This window comes from Citrus sinensis, chromosome 4, assembly GCF_022201045.2.
Source record: "Citrus sinensis cultivar Valencia sweet orange chromosome 4, DVS_A1.0, whole genome shotgun sequence".
Lineage (NCBI taxonomy): Eukaryota > Viridiplantae > Streptophyta > Magnoliopsida > Sapindales > Rutaceae > Citrus > Citrus sinensis.
This window is the reverse complement of record NC_068559.1, coordinates 9,445,534-9,465,523: the sequence shown is the minus strand read 5'-3', so window position 1 is coordinate 9,465,523 and position 19,990 is coordinate 9,445,534. Positions and strand designations below refer to the sequence as shown.

Genomic DNA, 19,990 nt, shown 5'->3' with positions numbered 1-19,990 from the left:
CTCATGTTATCTTTTTACATGTAAATTTCATGCCTCGTGTTTATATCACATGTTGCATCTTTAAATTTTGGTGTTCATGTCTTAAAAAATGGCACCAAAAAATTTTAAGCTACTGTCCGTTCCATGTTTAATGTTCATGGTTCATATACAACATCATTTGTTAGGTGTATGAAATACTATATTGCAAGTTTATACCGTACTCATGTTTTTTTTTTTTTGATAAGAAAGATTTAACTTACATTAAAGAAACTTAGAAATGTCAGACATAATGTGATAGGGCATTGCACCCTTACATACACAACTTTCCCGATTAGCTAAGGCTGTTTTAGCTAGAGTATGAGCAATAACATTACACGTTCTTTGAATTTTCTGGAGTTCCACCATGCTGTTGAAACTCTGCATTTTTTGCTAGATTTCAGAAATGGTCCAGCAAATTTCAGTTCTGTTGCTCTTGTTGTGTAGCACAAAATCCACAACATCCTGACAATCGGTCTTTAAGATTAGAGGACTCAACTTTGCTTCCATCACAACTTGCAACCCAAAATCCACCACAAAATACCGTACTCATGTTTAATTGCTATTTGGTGTTCCATGTCATGAAAAATGTCAGCGTCAATCATTTCAAGATTCTCGAAAATGAACTGACATAATAAAGGCTTATGCATAATGCATGTTTAATTGTTGTTTGGTGTTCAATTGTTCTTCGCTTGGTGCCTTTGCTTATTGAGTGCCTTAAACTTGATCTTGCATAAATGCTTTTTGTCCTTGAAGATCTAGTAAGATTGGAAATATATATTTACTAATTTATCCTTGACACATGATTTATTATCATCAAGATCAAAGATCGTATAACCGTTTAGGTCAACAATCTCCTCCTTTGTTGATAATGACAAACACTTCATGTATTTTAACATTCAAAAGAGGATAACAAATCAAGAATTTTAGATTCCCCCTCATATGTCACGGATTTATAAGATATCAAATACAATGCATTTTTCAACCTTTTCAAACCCAAATTATTACATACATAACCATCAAAGAGTACTCAAAATCATGTATTTTACCTATTCCCCTTTATCATCAAAGTGACTCCCCTTTTTAACAGCAAAAATGTGCAACATGCATATTAACCATGGAATCAATAATAAAGTAGAGTTGCCATATCAACAACTAATAATTCAAATATATACTAAGCAATAACATGCAAAAAGTATAAAAGCATTTAAATCATCCACAACTAGTTAAAAACATTAAAGTCATAACAAAGCATTAATCTATAAATTGGATAACATATGCAGATAATGAAATGATAATGTACACGAAAATATCAGTATAAAAAAAGACAAATAAGGAAACAAAGAATCAATCTAATGTGGTGGGCTATGATGATAGTTGTGTTACAAAAATGCCAAGATGTTGGTAGATTTCTATAAGCAATTATTATCAATGCCAATGTGCAAGTACACACAACAAGTAATAAAGTGATGAGTATTCAAGATCGTCTCCACAGGGATTGATGTTACTCAAAATGCTAAAGCAATCACAATAGTGGAAATCAATTAAAGACTGAAACAAACAATTGTCGAATAATTCTATTGTAACCAATAATTGTGAGAGATGAAAATAAAACAATACTGTAATGAAATAAACTAAGTTAAATGTGTCTAAGATTCAATTGAGAATATAGTAGTTGAATGATCAAACTCTCTTAGTGGGGTGACTGTTGTTTACCAAATTAACACCAGTTGTTACAATAAGTGCTGCAGCAATGGGTAGAATAAATCTGCATCCGCAGCTATTGCATGTTGGAAATCTCATACCTTTTAAATCTATTAACAATGACCAGTTGCTCATATATTTATGGTATGGCATTAGAACCTTTAATCTCTCTACCCTACAAGGTGAACACCTATGTCTAGAGTGTCACAAATCTTAACTTCAAGTATTGCCCTTATGGGATTCAAGATAACCTAATCCAGGAAACTCGACTTAAGAACAAGTAATACTCTAATAATGTCCGTTAAAACATGCCCTTTTACTGCTCTATCTTAACTGAAACTATTAAATGGGTGGTCAATCGAAACAACAATTGTATTTATAAAAACTACTAGAGTATACTGCTACAGCATTACCATAACAACATAAAAGAACAGTCAAGAACTCATTGGATTATTTGTCACTCAACCACAAGTAAATTTAGTTCATAATCTGGATGAGAAAAATAAACACAAATATATTGAACTCAGAATACATCTCAACAATTCAAAGAAGAAGAGAAAATATAAGTTGAGCATGATGAAAGGCAAATAATTCTGCACGGCTCTCTTCTTTTGTTGCCGAATAGCACTCTCCAATCTTGATCTCCTTCTTCTTGCCTTTGTAATTATTTCTGATGATAATTCCTTGCCGCCTCTGTGCGTGGTGCACGCCTCCTTTTTATATTGCAAATTAGGTTAAAATCAAAGCCCATGAGCGTGCATATGCTTGAATTAGGAAACATGCAGATCGCGATTTTGTGGCTGACTCGCGCCTAAGTTTTCTCTTGCATTGCTCCCAGAGTGCTACAACACTGGTTGCTCTAACAGCTACTACAACACTGTTTAATTCCAGATTGTGCTTTACTTTTTTTGTGGCCAACTTCCTTCCTCCTCTTGCTCTTCTAATGCCTCAGCATCCTCTCACGAATTTAAAACCTACAATTTAAACCTGTTTTTAGTACAAATTACTATGATTCAAACAAAACTTATTAAACTCAACTTAAAATGAATGTTTATGCAAAAGGTACCCAAAATGTCATAAAAACACCTTATTTGTTTTCTAAGTGACCTTGATTCAAGTCTAGAATTGATGTAATAACTCTCTTTTCCTAGAGTTATCACAAGACCTTCAAGAATCCACCATTTCCTGTCTAGGATTTACTATTACTAGATCTACAACACTTCAAATTATGACTGAAAGCAGTTTTGCTACTCGGATAATGTATGAACTTCTCCCAATAGCTATTGGACCATATCATCATTAGCTTCTATAGTGGGACGACGATTGAGGCTTTTGTGATGTAATGGGATTAGGAAGTTGATTGGCAAAAAACACCTCATTAAAAGGAGCAATCACTATAAACTTGTGTTTGGCAGAGGGATCCTTAATCCATTAGTCAATCTTTCAATCAAACCCCAAACTAAAAATCACTTCATCTCCTAATTCTCAATATGGCCAATAAGTAGGCTTATCAATGGGAACCCGAAGTGCTTGAGGACTTGGGTAATTATTCTACCGAAAGGAAAAGATCTATTATTAAGCGTAGGTGTAGCGAGCATGTGCTGGAAGATAACCAATATTTACCCATTGACCCTACAAAATATAATTCAACGAATCTATATTTAATGGGTTACCTTATCAACCTATCCTTTACGGGGGCTAATTGCATGTTGAAGTATGTTATGGAGGATTCAAATTTATAGGCTCAAAAATTGTGCATATGAGATGCAATCACAAAAATCACTAGTAAGATCAGAGCGCCTACATATATTTTTAATAACATCGATGTGTGTATTTGAGTTCTTTCTTAGAAATAAAAAGAACCAACCCATTATCTCTAGTTCCTAGGGTTGTATTGAGATTAGACACATCAAACTCAATGGGTATCCTATATACGTTGTTAATTTTTTTATTTCACGATTGGTGGACAAATTAATGTTCGAGTAAAACACTCTCACTAAGTTGGGATACATATGTTCATCAACACTCTTAGCATATACCTAAGAGATCAACCATATATAGTATGGTTTTCCATATATATCCATCCTGACAAAGTTAAAAGAAGTATTGCTCATGGAATAAACCAGCTGAAAAAGAGTTCTTCTATGGTGGGAGTTAGAAAATGAGTCACAACAAAGTTACGAAGTTCCTCCTAAGGTTTGCCACACTTTGAAGCTACTTATTTCCATTTTTTGGTTTCACTGCTTGAACTTTCACTACCAGCCATCATACCCAAATTTGGATTTTCAAAAAAACAAATTTGTGAAATTAGTGAATTTGAACTAATGAAACTAAAGATATGGATGTTTTAAAGCAATGTATGGGTGCAATTTGGCAAAAAACAAGCCAGTGTGGGTTAATTTTGAGATGCTAATTTCAACCAAATCCTAGGGTTTGATTTTGGACTTTTGATTTTGGAGTGAAAAAATCATTATAAATGATAGTAAAATTATGTTTAAGTGACATATAATGATTTAGAAACATCAATTTGACAAGGAAAACAAATGACAATGATGGATTTTCGTGAGAGAGATGGGTTTTAATTAGAGAGAGAGTGAAGGATTCACGAAGATGGTGAAGAGAAACAGTCCAAACAATGACTTATTCACAAAATCGATTAGTTGGTTGTATTTAACAGTTACTAACTTGTACTACAGAGAGTTTTTCAACTTAATTGGTTAGTCGTTTGATTTAACAGTTGACCATTAGCACTCTAGAGATTTTGTCAATGCAATCAATTAACTAGTTAAATTGAGCGATTAATTGTTATCATTTTAGAGAGTTTGGCAATCAATTAGCTGGTTTAAATAATCGGTGAGCTACTTTTATCCAAAACATTTATTTTCTCAAACGGTTAGTTATTTTCTTATAATAGCTAAACACTACATTTGGCAGAGTTTTTGCCTCTAACCAGTCAATTGCTCTAACTGGATGGTTAGTTGTTTCCCTAGAATTTTGGACTTTCTGTAAAAAAGGAACTGACTTTAAGGCCATTTTTGACCCAAAATGTCTCAAAAACCATTTTAGTGCATGAAACATGATGATAAACTATTAAAAATCATACAATCATCAAGAGCAAACAAATCTATGATGTCTATTGCTGTAGTTTTTCCATTTATTTTTAGAAATTTTCATGTTTGATGCACTAAAATTTCCATAATTGTAATTTTCATGTTTTACAATACTCACTCAGGTTTGACGTATAATATTGCATATTTGACAACAAATATCATGTTTGATATAGGGGTAGGCGTTTGGATCGGGTTAACCTGAACCGAAGTTCAGTTTAAGTTAACTATAAAATTTGAACGAATTCAAATTTCCAACTCGTTTAGTTTGGATTTCGGTTCGGGTTGAACCCGAACCGAAATCGAAACCCAATCAAGTTAACTGAAAAAAAAAAACAGAAGTCAGAACGCCAAAAAATCAAAATCCCTATTTCCACTTTTCTCTTCTTTGCACTCCACATCAAGACAAGCAAAACCTCAGCCCCAACACACTCACAATCTCGCTCACACACACCTACACCCCGCTAGTATCAATTCAACTCCGTTCAGGTGCATCGACGTTGCAGTTTCAGATCTAGTCTTCTTGGGCCGTTCGCTTCAGATCCAGTGGCTGCCTCCTTTTTCGTTCGTAGTCGTCGGCTGCACAAGGTGATGTTAATGTCGATGATGTTTGCGATTCCCATGATGTTAATTTCAGTGATGTTTGGAATTTCATTTTTGGTGATGTTTTCATTTCGCTACCTCCTTCATTATTGTTAATTGAATGTATGTTTTTGGAAGGATTTGGTTTTCGGGACTTGGCTAACAAATCCAATCTCAGGTTCTATTCCTCTGTTGATACTTGTTTGCGCTTATCCATTAGAATTTTATTTTGATGTTGCAACTCTCTGCACAACAACTGTAGTTTGTAGGGGTGGCAAAAATACCCGCCCGGTCCGGACCCGGACCGCACCCAGGTGTTTTGGGCCGGGTAATACCCGGTCCAGGTATGAAGCCGGGCCGGTCTTGGGCATCATTTGATAAACCCGGAACCCAGATTTTATTAAAAAAATATTATAAAATATATATTATTTTAAATATTTATATTTATTTGACTAATTTATTACACATATATAAAGTTTTAAACACTTAAATTAAATATTTTCATGTCAAATTTCATTAAAATAAATTTAAAACTTATAAAATTACCAAAAAATAAAAAATATATACACATAATATTAAAAAATATAAAATTCGGGTACCTAGATTAAAGCCTGGCACAACCCGGCCCGGGCATCTATGCATTCGGGTCGGGTTCGATCATTGCGATACTCGGACCCAGCCTGAGGTTTTGCCATCCCTAGTAGTTTGTCTTTAACAGGAATGGCTACATCTTTTTTAGCAAGAATTTGCTGATATACATTCTAGATTATGCCTATTTGCTTAATATCAATTATGATTGGCCTTGATATGTGCTCCAAACTCTTGCATATATAAAATTGAACTTTTATTTTTATTCTGATTTTAGATTTTAGATTTTAGAATTTAGAATTTTGGTTGGTTAATGACGAATGTTTGGACAATCAAACTGTTATAACCTGATTTGAGCCCAAACTAAAATTTAGATCCGAATTTTCAAACCGAACCAATCCGAATAATTAACCAAAACCGAACTGAACCGAAATAATTTTGGTTCGGTTCAATTCGGGTTCGTATTTTGAACCCGATTGAGTTCAATTCTCCAACCCAATCGGGTTGGAACCTAAATCGAAACCAGAACAACCCGAACCGAAACCTGATTTGCCCACCCCTAGTTTGATATATTCTGTTTCATGTTTCCATCACATGCTAGGTTATTTTTGAATTTAGTGTTATAATAAATGAAGGCACTTCCCCTTATTTAATAAAGGAGTATAAAAAATTAGAGAAACTATTACAGATTTAAGATTATAGTACTTATTGTTTTAGAGAGAAATTTATTCAGATATCTTTGAAGAAAATATATTTGAGATGTGTTTCTCATCTTGGAACCTTAATTGGTATTTGTTCCAAATAAGTATTAGATTTATTATTACTTATATGGATGTGAAGTACGCTAATCCATACATTTTGTTATTGTTTTATTTCTAATATGGATGTGAATTTTTTATAATCCATATATTCTGTTTTTAATTTATTAATAATGTAAATGTGAAGCATGTTACTTCTAATATGGATGTGACTTTTGTTAACCTTTTATAGTTGTTATTGTTTCGCTAATTCATATATTATGTTATTGTCGTAGAGGGGTTAAATAAGAGTATTTCATATAATAATAGCGAGTTACAAATATCCATTTCCCCAAATAGTTGTGAATTGCATCATCATATGATCAATCAACTCAATTAACTAAGAATGGGGCTTTTTTGGCATCAGGTGTACTTGGCACTCATTTCAAGTTAGTAGATGATACAGAACTATCGTATAACAATTATGCCTGAATGGTTGGTTCCGTTATTAAGAAAGATGACATGCGGCATTCAAAAAAGGTCTAAACTAATCATAGTTCACCGAGAAGGCTTAAAGATGGAAAATATACTCAAAACTACAATAAAGTGAGAGAACCACGACCAATCACACATACTAGTTGTACAATGAATTATGATTAATCTGTTGGTTAGTACATTGTGAAAGAATTCCGATCTAAGCCTAACCTTCATTTGGCTTCTACTAAGGAAGTTCATCTTATTCGGTCATGTCGAAAAGACATGTCAATTCATAGGCTCTATGGCTTATCAGGTTCAAGCATCACAAAAAGATGTGCAAAATACTATTTACAATTGTGCTTAAAGTTAAAGATATTGATTCAGACACAACTACAACATATTTTGCCATAAAAGCTAAACATGATCATGGGCTATACTTTGAGTACACACTGATGATGAAAACAACTACGAAATTTGTTATGGACTAATTGTATGGCACATTATGATTATCAATATTTTGGTGATGTTTTGACATTTGATGCAACGTACAAGACTAATGGATATAAAAAAACCCCTCGTAACGCGTCATGGCACAAACCATTGTTGTAAAACTATGGTCTTTTGATTCACACTGCTCTAAGATGAGAAAGTTAACTCGTATGCATGGCTACTCGATAACTCTATGAAATGAGAGTTATCATGACATTTCTAGACTTAAACTAATATTACTTATATAGTAAAAGATGTGTTTTTCTTGCATTATTAGTTACATTTTGCATGAGCATATATTTAAGTTTAATTTTAATAAATTAATTGTGTTTTAGATCACCTTGTGCTCTGATTATGTGCATAATTGTAGGTGACCAAAAAGCTCAAGCTTTATGGATAGATGATGTAGTAGTAGACCTGCAGAAATGACAAAGAACTTATCTGTAGATGAACTAAAACAAGTCTAAATCAGAGAAGATGTTGTAGCAGTTGCTATAACAATCCACAAGCGAATACATACAAGACTGCCCATGTGTTAACCAAAAAAGCATGCTACAGCCGTTACGACGCTGTCACTGTCACATACAGACAAAACAGTGACTGGTGGCAAACAAAGATATGAGATCCGAGGTTGCCAAAAAAGAGACAGGTGGCCACATGCTTTTGGTTGCCCTAATTCGAAGATATAAAAAGAGCACACGTGAAAGAAATAGAAGGAGGACTGTCACACCAAAACAACAGGGAGAAAAAGAAAAAGAAGAGAATAAGAAAGAGTTGAGGGCTACAGCAAAGGATTTCTATGAAAAGGAAGTAGAGATCACAAAAACCAAAGAGAGGGACGTCTTGAATTTAGCGGATCTCAATTTTTACTTTTTTTTGCTTGTTTTCATCTTTTTTTGGGAATGTATTTAATGTAGTTGTTACTGTTTTATCACCTGTCATGAACTAAACTTTGATGTAGTTAGGTGTTAAACAAGCTTAATGGTTATTTGACTTATATATGCGTGTTGCTCAGAATCTACTGTAACATTTTGTTTTGATTTTACTTATTACAAATTTCTATTTCGGTTGACCATTTATTTAATGGATACTAGTTAAGAAGGAGCCTAAAAAAAGTTTGACTTAGTGGAACAAATCAAGACAATATATGATTTTAGATTAGGTTTCCTAAGTTGAGTTAATCTTGATTTGAATAGGGCCATAGGGCCATGCTTAATCTAAGACTAGTGAAGAACTAGACATGGAGATTCACCTTGTAACGCAATTAGAATCTAGAATGCATAATGTTATACTAATGTTAGCATAACAATTGCTCATTGTTAGGTTGCATATCGATATAAGATATTCAACATGCGACAGCTAAGGATGCATGAGAGATTCTACCCAGTGCTGTAGTAGATGCTATAGTAACAATACCGTAATTAAAAAATAATTAATATCATTAAGTGAGTTTAAGTACTCAACTATCCCTTTCCCATTAAGTATATCTTTATGTTTGACTTTAGATTTTCCTTATTGCATTCTGTGTATTGCCTTTTTAATTTCATTAGGTCATCAATTTCATCAATTATTTTATTTTAATTAGACTGCAATTGCACTGTTAAAATTGCTATAGCAAGTCCCATAACATCAATCTCTGTGGAGATGATCTGGATACTCATCATTATATTAATTGTTATGTACATTTTCACATGGACACCTACAACAATGCACATCAACACTACTCAAGCGTTCTTGTCTGCTGTGGCCAATTAGAAGTCCATATATGTAATTATTGACAGTGACAAGGCAATGCTAAAGACAATAAAAACAATATTTATAGGGTGTATCCATCATTTTTGTTGTTGGCATCTCGAGAGGAATGCATAGGCTAATGTAAAAAATGAATACTTTATAAGAAAATTCCATGATTTGATGTTAACACCCATGAGGGAAGATGAATTTGAACAATAGTGATCCACTGCAGTTGATGAATTCAAGCTTTAACAAAATGCTTAGGTTAAAAAATGTATTCTTAGCAGTGCTCCTAGGCTGAAGCTTATATTGAAAAGAAATTGTTGATGTATGAAACACTTAACATGTGAGAGTATAAATACATATCTTATTCGACTTGTCCAATATAAGTTAAAATTATATGAGTTTGTTTGACAAATCAATGTGCTCTCTGTAATATTTGTGGCACTGAAACAGCTGATAAGTTAAAAATCAAATACATTTCTTCTACAATGGGTACACACTTACATAGCCTAAAGCAGCATGCAGCAAAAGTTTTTCCATCAAGGGTTTTTCGGAAGGTTAGAGATGAGATGCTTCAAAAAGGTGTAGTAATTAAGATCTATAATGCAAAAAATGCTAATATTTATTTGCATGAACTCACTAAATTTGGGGCACCAGGATTGGGTGGAATGTAGTTCATGAAATTTAGAAAAATAATATCAAATGCTCTTGTAAAATGATAAATTTTGTTGGGTTTCTTTGTTTACATATGTTTTATGTCTTGAAGGTGGAACAAACAAAAGCAAATATCATAATACTTGCACCGCTACGCTACCACAAGTTGACACCAAAGTTTCAAAGCTTGCCAAATTTAATGGATTGTCTGTAACTTGAAATAAAATATGTTGTAATGCGGTAAAAAGTGTAGAAGCCTAGAGGCATTGGTTGAGATTAATCAGTTAACGTTAAATTTTGAACAACTATCTCAAAGAGACAATGACTAAATAAACAGTTACGGGTAGGACCAAAGGTATTATTGTTGATACGTATTGCTATAGGTGTCAATGTGCAAGTGTACACAACAAGGAATATAATGATGAGTATTCAAATCATCTCCACAGGGATTGATATTATAGGACTTGTTACAGCAATCTTAACAGTGCAATTTCAATCTAATTAAAATAAAATAATTAAGAAAATAAATGACCTAATAAAGTAAAAAAAAATGCAATAAATAAAAGTCTCAAGGCAATTCAAAGATATAATCAATGTGAAATGAGTAGTTGAGTGCTTAAACTCACTTAATGGCACTGACTGTTTTTTCAATTACGGTACTAGTACTACATCATCTACTACTGCACTGGGCAGAATCCCTCATATATCCTTAGGTGTCGCATGTTGGATATCTTATATTTATATGCAACCTAACAGTGACCAGTTAGTATGCTAATATTATATATAATATTATGCGTTCTAGATTCCAATTGTCCTACAAGGTGAATCCTTATATCTAGTTCTTCAATAATCTTAGATCAAGCATGGCTACATTCAAATCAAGATTAACTTAACTTGGGAAACTCAATCTAAAACCATGTATTGTCTTAATTTTTTCCACTAAGTCAGACCTTTTTTAGGCTCCTTCATGGCTAGTATCTACTAAATGGGTGGTCAACAAAAATAAGGATTTGCAATAAGTAAAATCAAGAAAAAATACTACGGCAAAATCTGAGCAACACACATATAAAGGTCAAATAACTATTAAGCTTGTTTAACACTCAACTACATCAAATTTTAGTTCATGATATGCGATAAAACATAAATAATACTCATTTTTGCCATCAAATACATTCCTATAGAGAGAAGAAAATAAGAAAATAAAGATGAGCAATTGAGTTCTGCAAGTTTGTTGCTGCAACATTCCATCCATAAAGCTTGACACTACAAGAAAACAAGTAATAGATTATGGGAAATAACTGTCATAAAAGGGGGTGCATGATAGACAGTTCATTTGTCATCTATGTCACTGTCATTAATTTATGACATAATATTTTTCATCATGAATTTATGATAGTATTTTATAATCATATATCTATCACACAATATTTTAATAAGAAAAATAATTAAATTAAAATTTTAATTTATTTAAATTTTTGCGCTATTTTTTAAATTTTCAGCAGGAAATTAAATTATCATTTATAAATTTATTATTCAATTTTGATGGAAATATTTTTATAACAAACGTTATGATGGGTATTTCCCGTCATAAAATTAATTTTTTAAAAAAAGATTATAATATGATTATAATTTATTTGTAAATTCCTGATTACAAATTTAATTAATTAATGAAAATAAATATCTTTAAAAAAACTAAAAGCAATTAACCTCCATTCAATCCAACAAATTAATTTCAAAACAAATACATCTAGTATTCAATGTCATCACTACCAATACATAATCAAACATATCCCAAATAAAAAAAATCCAAAATATAAAATAATAGTTAAATCCCAATTAAACTCCAAAAAAAGCAATTCAAATTCCAGCCACCAAACCAAGTTACCCAACAAAACTTCCAAAGATTAATGGAAATATTCCAACAATAAGACTTCCAGTAGCAATACCCTCTTCTAGCGGCAATACTCCAAAAACCACATAGCCAACAACACTCCAACCTAGGGGTGGCAAATTTTTCCGGACCCGGCCCGGACCCGGACAAACCCGGATTATCCGATACAGGTTCAACCCGCACCGGATGCATTAACAATGCGGATCCGGGTTGTAATTTTTCAAACCCAGATATATTCCGGGTCGGGTCCGGGTTTAGGTGAACCCGGATCTCCGGAACCCGGACCCGGACTACCATTTATTTATTTATTAATTTTTATTACTAACTAAAAAATATATAAGCATTAAACAATAAATTGGGCAAGAAAAAAAAATAAAAGCAAACAAGACAAACCCGCAAAACAAAACAATTGCACCAGCCGCCACCTTGTTGAGGGGAGGGGGGAATATAAGCAAAACAAAACAATCCCTCAATCTTTATCAGTTCATCTCTCAATCTTCATCTCCATCTCTCAATCTTCATCTCCATCTTCATCTCACTCATCCCCAGCGGCCACCTCAAACCTCATCTCCCTCATCCCTAGCTACTGCCACCTCAATCTTCGTCTTCTTCATCCCCAACGACCAAGTTCATCAATAAATCATCAATTAAATCATCTCAATTCATCATCCATTATTATCAAAAACCCAGCTCCACCATCGTCAAATTCAGTCTCATCTCTCTCCAAAGAGCAAGCTTTGCTGCTAGTTGCTAACCCCTTCTTGCCGGCAATCATATTTTTCACTGGCCCATCACCGTCTTAGCTGCGAACTGAAATTTTCTTTCGTTTCTCTGTATTTCTCTTTTAATTTTTTGCTTTTGCTTAATTTCGGTAATTATTAATTTTTTTTCTTGTTGTTAATAGCCAAACGCAGCATCTTAGCACATAATATCCATATAATTGTAAATTTTATTATTGAAGTAAGCAAATTTGGTTGTGATCCTCCTATTGTTTTTTGCTTCTGTAATTCCAAAGAACCAAAAAGTGGCAAGTATTAAATCTATCTTCATCCAACTACCGGGTTTGAAACCCGCAATCCGGAAACCCAGATTTTTCCGGGTTGAACCCGGACCGGACCCTGAGTGAAATAATCCAGGTTTATATCCGGATCCGGGAGCATAAATTGTCATCCGGGTCCGGAACCGGAAACGTTAAACCCGGACCTGGACCCGGATTTTGCCATCCCTACTCCAACCCATACCCAGCAACCCACCATCTTCCAATAGCATTGTAAGTTCAGCCATTTACCCTGTAACATTCCAACCATAACCTAGCAAACTAATCTATTCAGAAAAACATGTAAACAATGCGACATCAGTAACTTCTAGGCTCAGATCACCAACAAAAATATTGAAATGGCCTACATGTCATTAATCATGGTTCATACCCAATCCAATCTAACAATTTATAGTACACTATAAATTTCAGATATGGCATCACAAGCACAAACACTGAGCAACCTGATGTATCCTTCCTCTGACCACTGGCATATGCCCAATTAACTTTGATAGGCTGCCCAAATTTGCAAATTAGATAATATTATGTAAAAGTGTGCACAAAAGAAACAAAAAGCCATTGTCTCAATGAGAATTCTACTTATAGATGCCTTCCATTAAGAGAAAGTGTAGCCATAGTAGTCAATCTGCAATCAAAGTAGTGAATAAATCGTTATGATGACTACAATTACAAATAAAACAGATATGTCAGAAATATGACAGTAATACAAAAAATAAAGGGGAACAAATTGCAAAAGACAAAACTCCAGAAATCTCAATGGCAATGCTAGATTGAATTGAAAATTTTACTTTGTCCTTCCTAATAAGACAGCAGTCTTCAACTGCCAGTACTTGAAAAGACCTCATGGAAAAGAAACAAAATGTTTTCGAAACAAAACAAAAAAAAATAAAATGATATGTAACACCCTTAGTTGTTAAAAGTGCTAGGGTAAGAAAATAGACATCACAAAAAAAAAGTACTAGCAGTTTCTAAAACTCAATGTAATTAGCATTTTTAAATGCTTTTCATAAGATTTAAAAGATAAACACACACACACACACACAAATCAATGGAAACAAGGATAAGGGTGATAGTTGTATAAGCAAGAAAGAAACAACAAACCAAAACATGAAAAAAAAAGGAAAAAAACAAGGGAAACAAAAATAAGAAGAAAAAAGTATAGGCCAACATTTACACACTGCGGCAAGTATTTGGATCAAAACCAGGAGGTAGATTTCTGCTTGTGATTGGTTCAATCTGTAAAATAAAAAAGTGAAAATGAAAAGAAAATAAAAGGAAAAAGAAAAGACTAAATAAAGAAGAATCCTTCATAAAATTTCAATATCCTGAATACTCCAACTCTTAAAGGCCAAAAGGAAAAGTGTCAGAAGGTACTTATAACTCAACCTAGTAGATACAAACAAGAAGACAACACTTAGGAAAACTCAGACCCAAGTCACTCGAAGGGTACCACACTCGATGTGATTTCTCAAAACATGATCAACATGGTTAGAAACAAGCCACTGATGGACATAATTCTAGGAATATTGAATTGCCAAATTAGGAATATTAATAGGACATATTAGTTTGCAGCATTAAATTAGGAAAACATTTATAGTAGGCTACTGAAAATTCAGATTATAGATTAAGTGATGGCATTCTAGAAGTTAAACATGAAATGTTTATCTCAATTTTTCAAATTCTAAAAAAATATTGGAGTTGCAAGAATCTTTTTCACTCACAAAAACTATAAAGTTTACCAATTTACACTAAATGAGTGACATAACCAGATATCATTCATGAAGTCATACATATCGAGCATTAAGCCTTAACACCATTCTGCAAGAGAGAACCAATCTGCATCACTGCCATCATGTCTATACAGGGGCGAATTTCCTGTAAAAAGAAGCATATGAAAATGCAGCAATAATTTATTACTTTACAAATGGTAAACAAACTAATAGAATATAAAAAAATTGTTTTTCAACATACTTAATTCACGTAATTAACTCCTAGCAAATTTATAAGTCATTATCAAAAACAGATTTCACTTTAATCTTTTAGTGTTTCAAATTAAAAAACATATATTAACTACACCTGTTCATTCTAATGAAACTATTCATACTATTCCTAAATCTCTAAAGATTTCATTTAATAGAAATGTAATCATTGTAAAAAAACCCATTGAACCTAATCTAATAAAATCCCAAAAATAAGATAACACAATTTCAAAATTTAATTAGTTAATTCACATGAATTGCGAAGAGAGAAAACTCACCTCTAGTAGAAGATCAAAGTTATGCAAAAGTAAAATAGAGATAAATTAATATGTATTAATCAACTAATTAATCTATGTTTTGGTCCCTAAGAACACAACAAGAAAAAAATTAAAGCTAAGGTTAGGGTTAATCACCTATTTTAGAATTACTCAATGGTTGTTTTAATAGAAAGTTAGGGTTTCTCCAGCATGACAACAAATGACTAATTTCTCAGCCATAGTTTCTTCGACGAGGCGGCAAGGTGGGTTTTGAGGAGTTAAATGACTGATTTTAGAAATTAAAGAATGACAATGGAAGTCAGTAGTGACCATGGCACTAAGCGACGAAGATGGGTGAGCATGATGGCTAGGGTTTTCATTGAGCAGGAGCAAAAAAGGCTTTCGTTGGATGCAGTTAGGGTTTTCTTCGAAAGGTTCGAGAGGTTGAGAGTATCAGCTGTAGGGATGGCAAAACCCCGGGCCGGGTCGGGTCCGGGTATTGCAATGACCGGACTCTGCCTGGATGCAACCGGTCCGAGTTCGGGTGCGGACCAAGTTTTAATTTGGGTACCCAAATTTATATTTTTTAATATTATGTGTGTATATATTTTTTATTTTTTTATAATTTTTAAATTTATTTCAATAAAATTTGACATTAAAATATAAACTTTAAGTGTTTAAAACTTTATATATGTTATTATGTATAATAAATGAGTCAAATAAATATAAATATTTAAAATAATATATATTTTATAATATTTTTTTAATAAAATTCGGGTTCCGAGTTTATCAAGTGATGTCCAAGATCAACCCGGCTTCATATCCAGACCGGGTAATACCCGGCCTACAATACCTGGGTACGATCGGGTCCGGACCGGACGGGTATTTTTGCCATCTCTAATTAGCTGGGGTGTTTTAACAGTTCAAAAAATTTGTTGCGTTTTTTTTTCTAGCGAGTCTTTTATAAAGGTGGTAAAACGGTTTGTTTTGCTTTTGGTTTTGGAATTATTTTTAAGTTTGACATTTAGAAAAAGAAGTTTAATAAGTACAAAAAACAGTAGCATTTTGCTAGTGTTATAAAGGAAACCAATTAATAGTGGTAAAACGATAGCGTTTTCGCTTTTTTTTTAATTATTAAAATACATTGTGTTGCTTTTAAATAAAATAATATATTAAATTTGGCTCAAACATTGTCAAAATTATTTTTCTATCACAATATCTTGATATATCAAATTTCTGTCACGATTCTATCATAAATTCGTGATAAACAATAATTTTATCACAAAATCACATAAATTCATGATAGAAAATAATTCTATCACAAAGCAATCATCAGTCTATGATAGATTGAAAATTCTATCACAAATCTGTCATATTATTATGATATAAGCCATTTTGCCTAAACGCTGTCATAAACTGTCTGTCATCTATTGCCAGTTTTCTTGTAGTGTGAGCTTTTTTATCACCTACAATCATCCATATAATCAAAGCAAAAAGTGATCTAAAACAAAATTAATTTATTAAAATTAGATTTAAGCAGATGCTCATGCAAAATCTAACTAAAAATACAATAAAAACACATCATTCACTCTTTAAGTAATATTAGTTTAAGTCTAAAAATGTCAAAATAACTCTCATTTCATAGAGTTATCACACCCCCAAACTTAAACCATTACTTGTCCTCAAGTAATGACAACTATACTAACACTTTACTCACTCAATAATGGAACAAACAACTTAGCTCTTTCATCTAGCTTGCTTGGACTCATCAACCCTCAGATCTTATTCTTAAACATAAAAAATAATCATCAGCAATTCCCATTCTAAACTTAGGTGTTATTCTGTCCAGAGTGTGTGTGTGGAACTTTGATCAATTTCCAGAGTTGTTGTACCATCACACAAGCATCAAATATAACTCAAAGATAAAACAACAGACATATCCATTTATAGGGGAACATGAGTTAAAAATGGCTTCAAACTGTGCTACATCAATTATCACTTTCTTTCCATTTGTTTTGATATACCCTTCAGTGTAACATTGATTTTTCATGTGAATGCCTATCACTAATAATGATGACACCCCATTAGTTGATCAATGTACAGCTAAGAGTTGCTGCAACAAAAATATCTAAGATGCTATAACATAGTCTTATCTTTAGACACCTATAACTCAAGGTTGAACATGGGGTTCATGAACAGACTTGACTACTCAGTATCCTAAATAGAGAACCCTTCTTGCTATTTTGGTTGCTACAACAATGCTTATAACTCTTACTGCCTTTTTACTCAAGTTTGCATATGGGGTACATACTCAGCCCTGGTTACTTAGCAACTGAGTCATTGAAGCATAATTTTATTTCATAACTAGCACAATTTGTGATAATTATGAAAAAATTTTCAGGTTCCCCCAAACTTAAGATATTTTTAAACCTTAGACTATTGATATTTTCTACCTGGTTTTGCTACAACATGCAACAAAACTCAAACAAAGACTAAGTGTTAAGACAGAGTTTCAACCCTCATTTATAATTTGTCTCTACTTGGGAGTCATTAATCCTACATTCCATCACTTAATTCATCCTCATTGGGTTTTCTAATCCAAATACAAATGCTAGAAAACAGCGTTGCACACACAATACAAACACATACATTCATAAACATATTACATCATAACACAACCCCCCTAAACTTGAGAGGTGTTGTGTCCTTACATGTACCCAAAATAAATTAAAGGCAAACATACATACACTTAAAATAAAAAAATACAAAATAAAAAAGATAAAATAAAGAAAAGAAAAGATTCAAAAATTACAAAGCTAAACTAGACTGGCAGGGGAAATTCCTCTGGTGTTGGAAGCTACACTGCAGCACATGCTATAAAGCGTCATTACTTTTTTAATCCACTTGTCAAACGTTCTTTTGGTGAACCTAGTGGTGCAATAACTGTCTATTTCTTTGTCTAGATTTTGGTTGGACTGATTGGAGGGGTTCCAACAGTTTCTGTAACTTTGGGCAGAGTTTGCTTTGTTTTCTTGGGTTTTGGTTCTTCTGGTGCTCGCAATGCTGCAGCACCTCGAGAAGGTTGTGGCCCTTTTCTGTTGTTGGACACCGTTGCTGATGGGACAAGAGACTTTGTGGGAGTTTTCTTTATGGCAGTTGATAAAGGAGTTGTAGCTACTGGTTTCTCAGAAGTGATGCTCGCAATGAGTTCCCTTAGACTCCTCCGTGATTATTCTGTTCTTATAGTTCTGCTGATGGCTTCCTCTATCGCTGACATCCTCTTCTTCCTCTATCTCAGACTCCTCTTCGATCAAGATTTTTTCTTTTCCCTTGCTTTTGGGAGTCACAATTGGAGGTTCCTCTTCCTTTTGATAAGTGCATATTTTCTCTATATTTTACTAATTAATTTCTCCATCTTTTTCTATTTTGGTCTTAAATATTCTTGTTATTTTAGTTAAGTTTAACTTAGTAAATTATATTTTATTGTGTTAATTTTTATCTTAGTTTTCTTATTTTGTTATTTAAGGTATATTCTAAGACTAAAGAGAAATTAAATCGGAGTATTTAAGAAGAAATCTACTTGAAGGAATTAGAAAAGGAAATAATTGAAGATTTTTGGAAACCAAGAAAATTGATGCCATCAAAACTAATTCATGCATATTCAGAAGATTATGACCATCACGTTGAGATTAAAGAGGAAATTGAATTTAATTCAATTTGGTGGCTTAATTCAATTGGAATCAAGAATCTTAAAGGATAACAGCATAGGCAAGCATGTGCAAGCATTAAAGTGGCGTTGGCTGGCTGATTGGTTAATCTAGGAAGCAAATTCAACAAAAAAGGAAATAGCCATATTTCATTAAGCATGCACGTGAATTGCCTAAACAATTGGTGGACAATGCATTGGAAATAAAGAATTGAAATGGCGTGTGCATGGCAATTAAAGGAAACAAATTAATTGCTTTTAATCAGAAATAAAATTCAATAAGGATTCAGCCAACCATGGGCATAATAAAAAGCCAACTTTTGGGTTTTGATTTAGGGAATCAGCAGCCACATATACGCAGCAGCAGCGACAAGAAGAGAAGAAAAGAAAAGGAGAAGCCGGAAGGAAGTAAAGCAGAGTTAGCCCTTTGAATTAATCTTCATGATTGGTTTTATCAACTCTCTTATTCCCAATTTAGTTATGTTAGGTTAGATTTTCTATTTGGTTAAGGGTGAACTCAAAGCCCCAAACATGTCATATGATTAATGTTCAATTTCTATCATTAAATTTATTTAATTGATATTGTTTATGCTCTTCTATAATTAATATTTATGATTATATTCTTGTCTTATTTGAGGGGCCAATTAGATAGGACTTGAATAAATTCTATTGCTAGATTATAATTCTTGATCCGTAATTGTCTTGATATTTTAATCATTAGTAGTAAGTTGGAATCAATGATTTCCATTGGAGAACATAACCTAGGTTGAATAATCCGACCTTGTGTGTTTATTACCTAGATCAACCTAATATATTTCTCAGCTTAATGCTTTCATTATCTTAAATTTAAAGAGCTTGTTTTAAATTATTTAATAGTTAGAGATTAGGTGAAGAGCGTGTTTTGCCTAACGACACACTAAGGAAAGATTGACACTAACATAGCTTATTGTTGCCTACGATTGATAGTTTCAATCGAAATTGATGATAGAATTGATATATTATATGCATGT

General features: G+C 32.9%; 1 long non-coding RNA gene across 1 annotated transcript; it reads right to left on the bottom strand.

The window, feature by feature from the left end:
- Positions 1 to 11,812: 11,812 nt before the first annotated feature.
- LOC107177835 (uncharacterized) lies at positions 11,813 to 15,598 on the bottom strand. The gene is made up of 5 exons (XR_008054230.1): positions 15,431 to 15,598; positions 14,829 to 14,913; positions 14,213 to 14,274; positions 13,217 to 13,663; positions 11,813 to 12,087 (listed from the first exon to the last, which is right to left on the bottom strand). It is a non-coding gene; the product is annotated as an uncharacterized LOC107177835 (long non-coding RNA).
- Between the last annotated feature and the right edge of the window lie 4,392 nt (positions 15,599 to 19,990).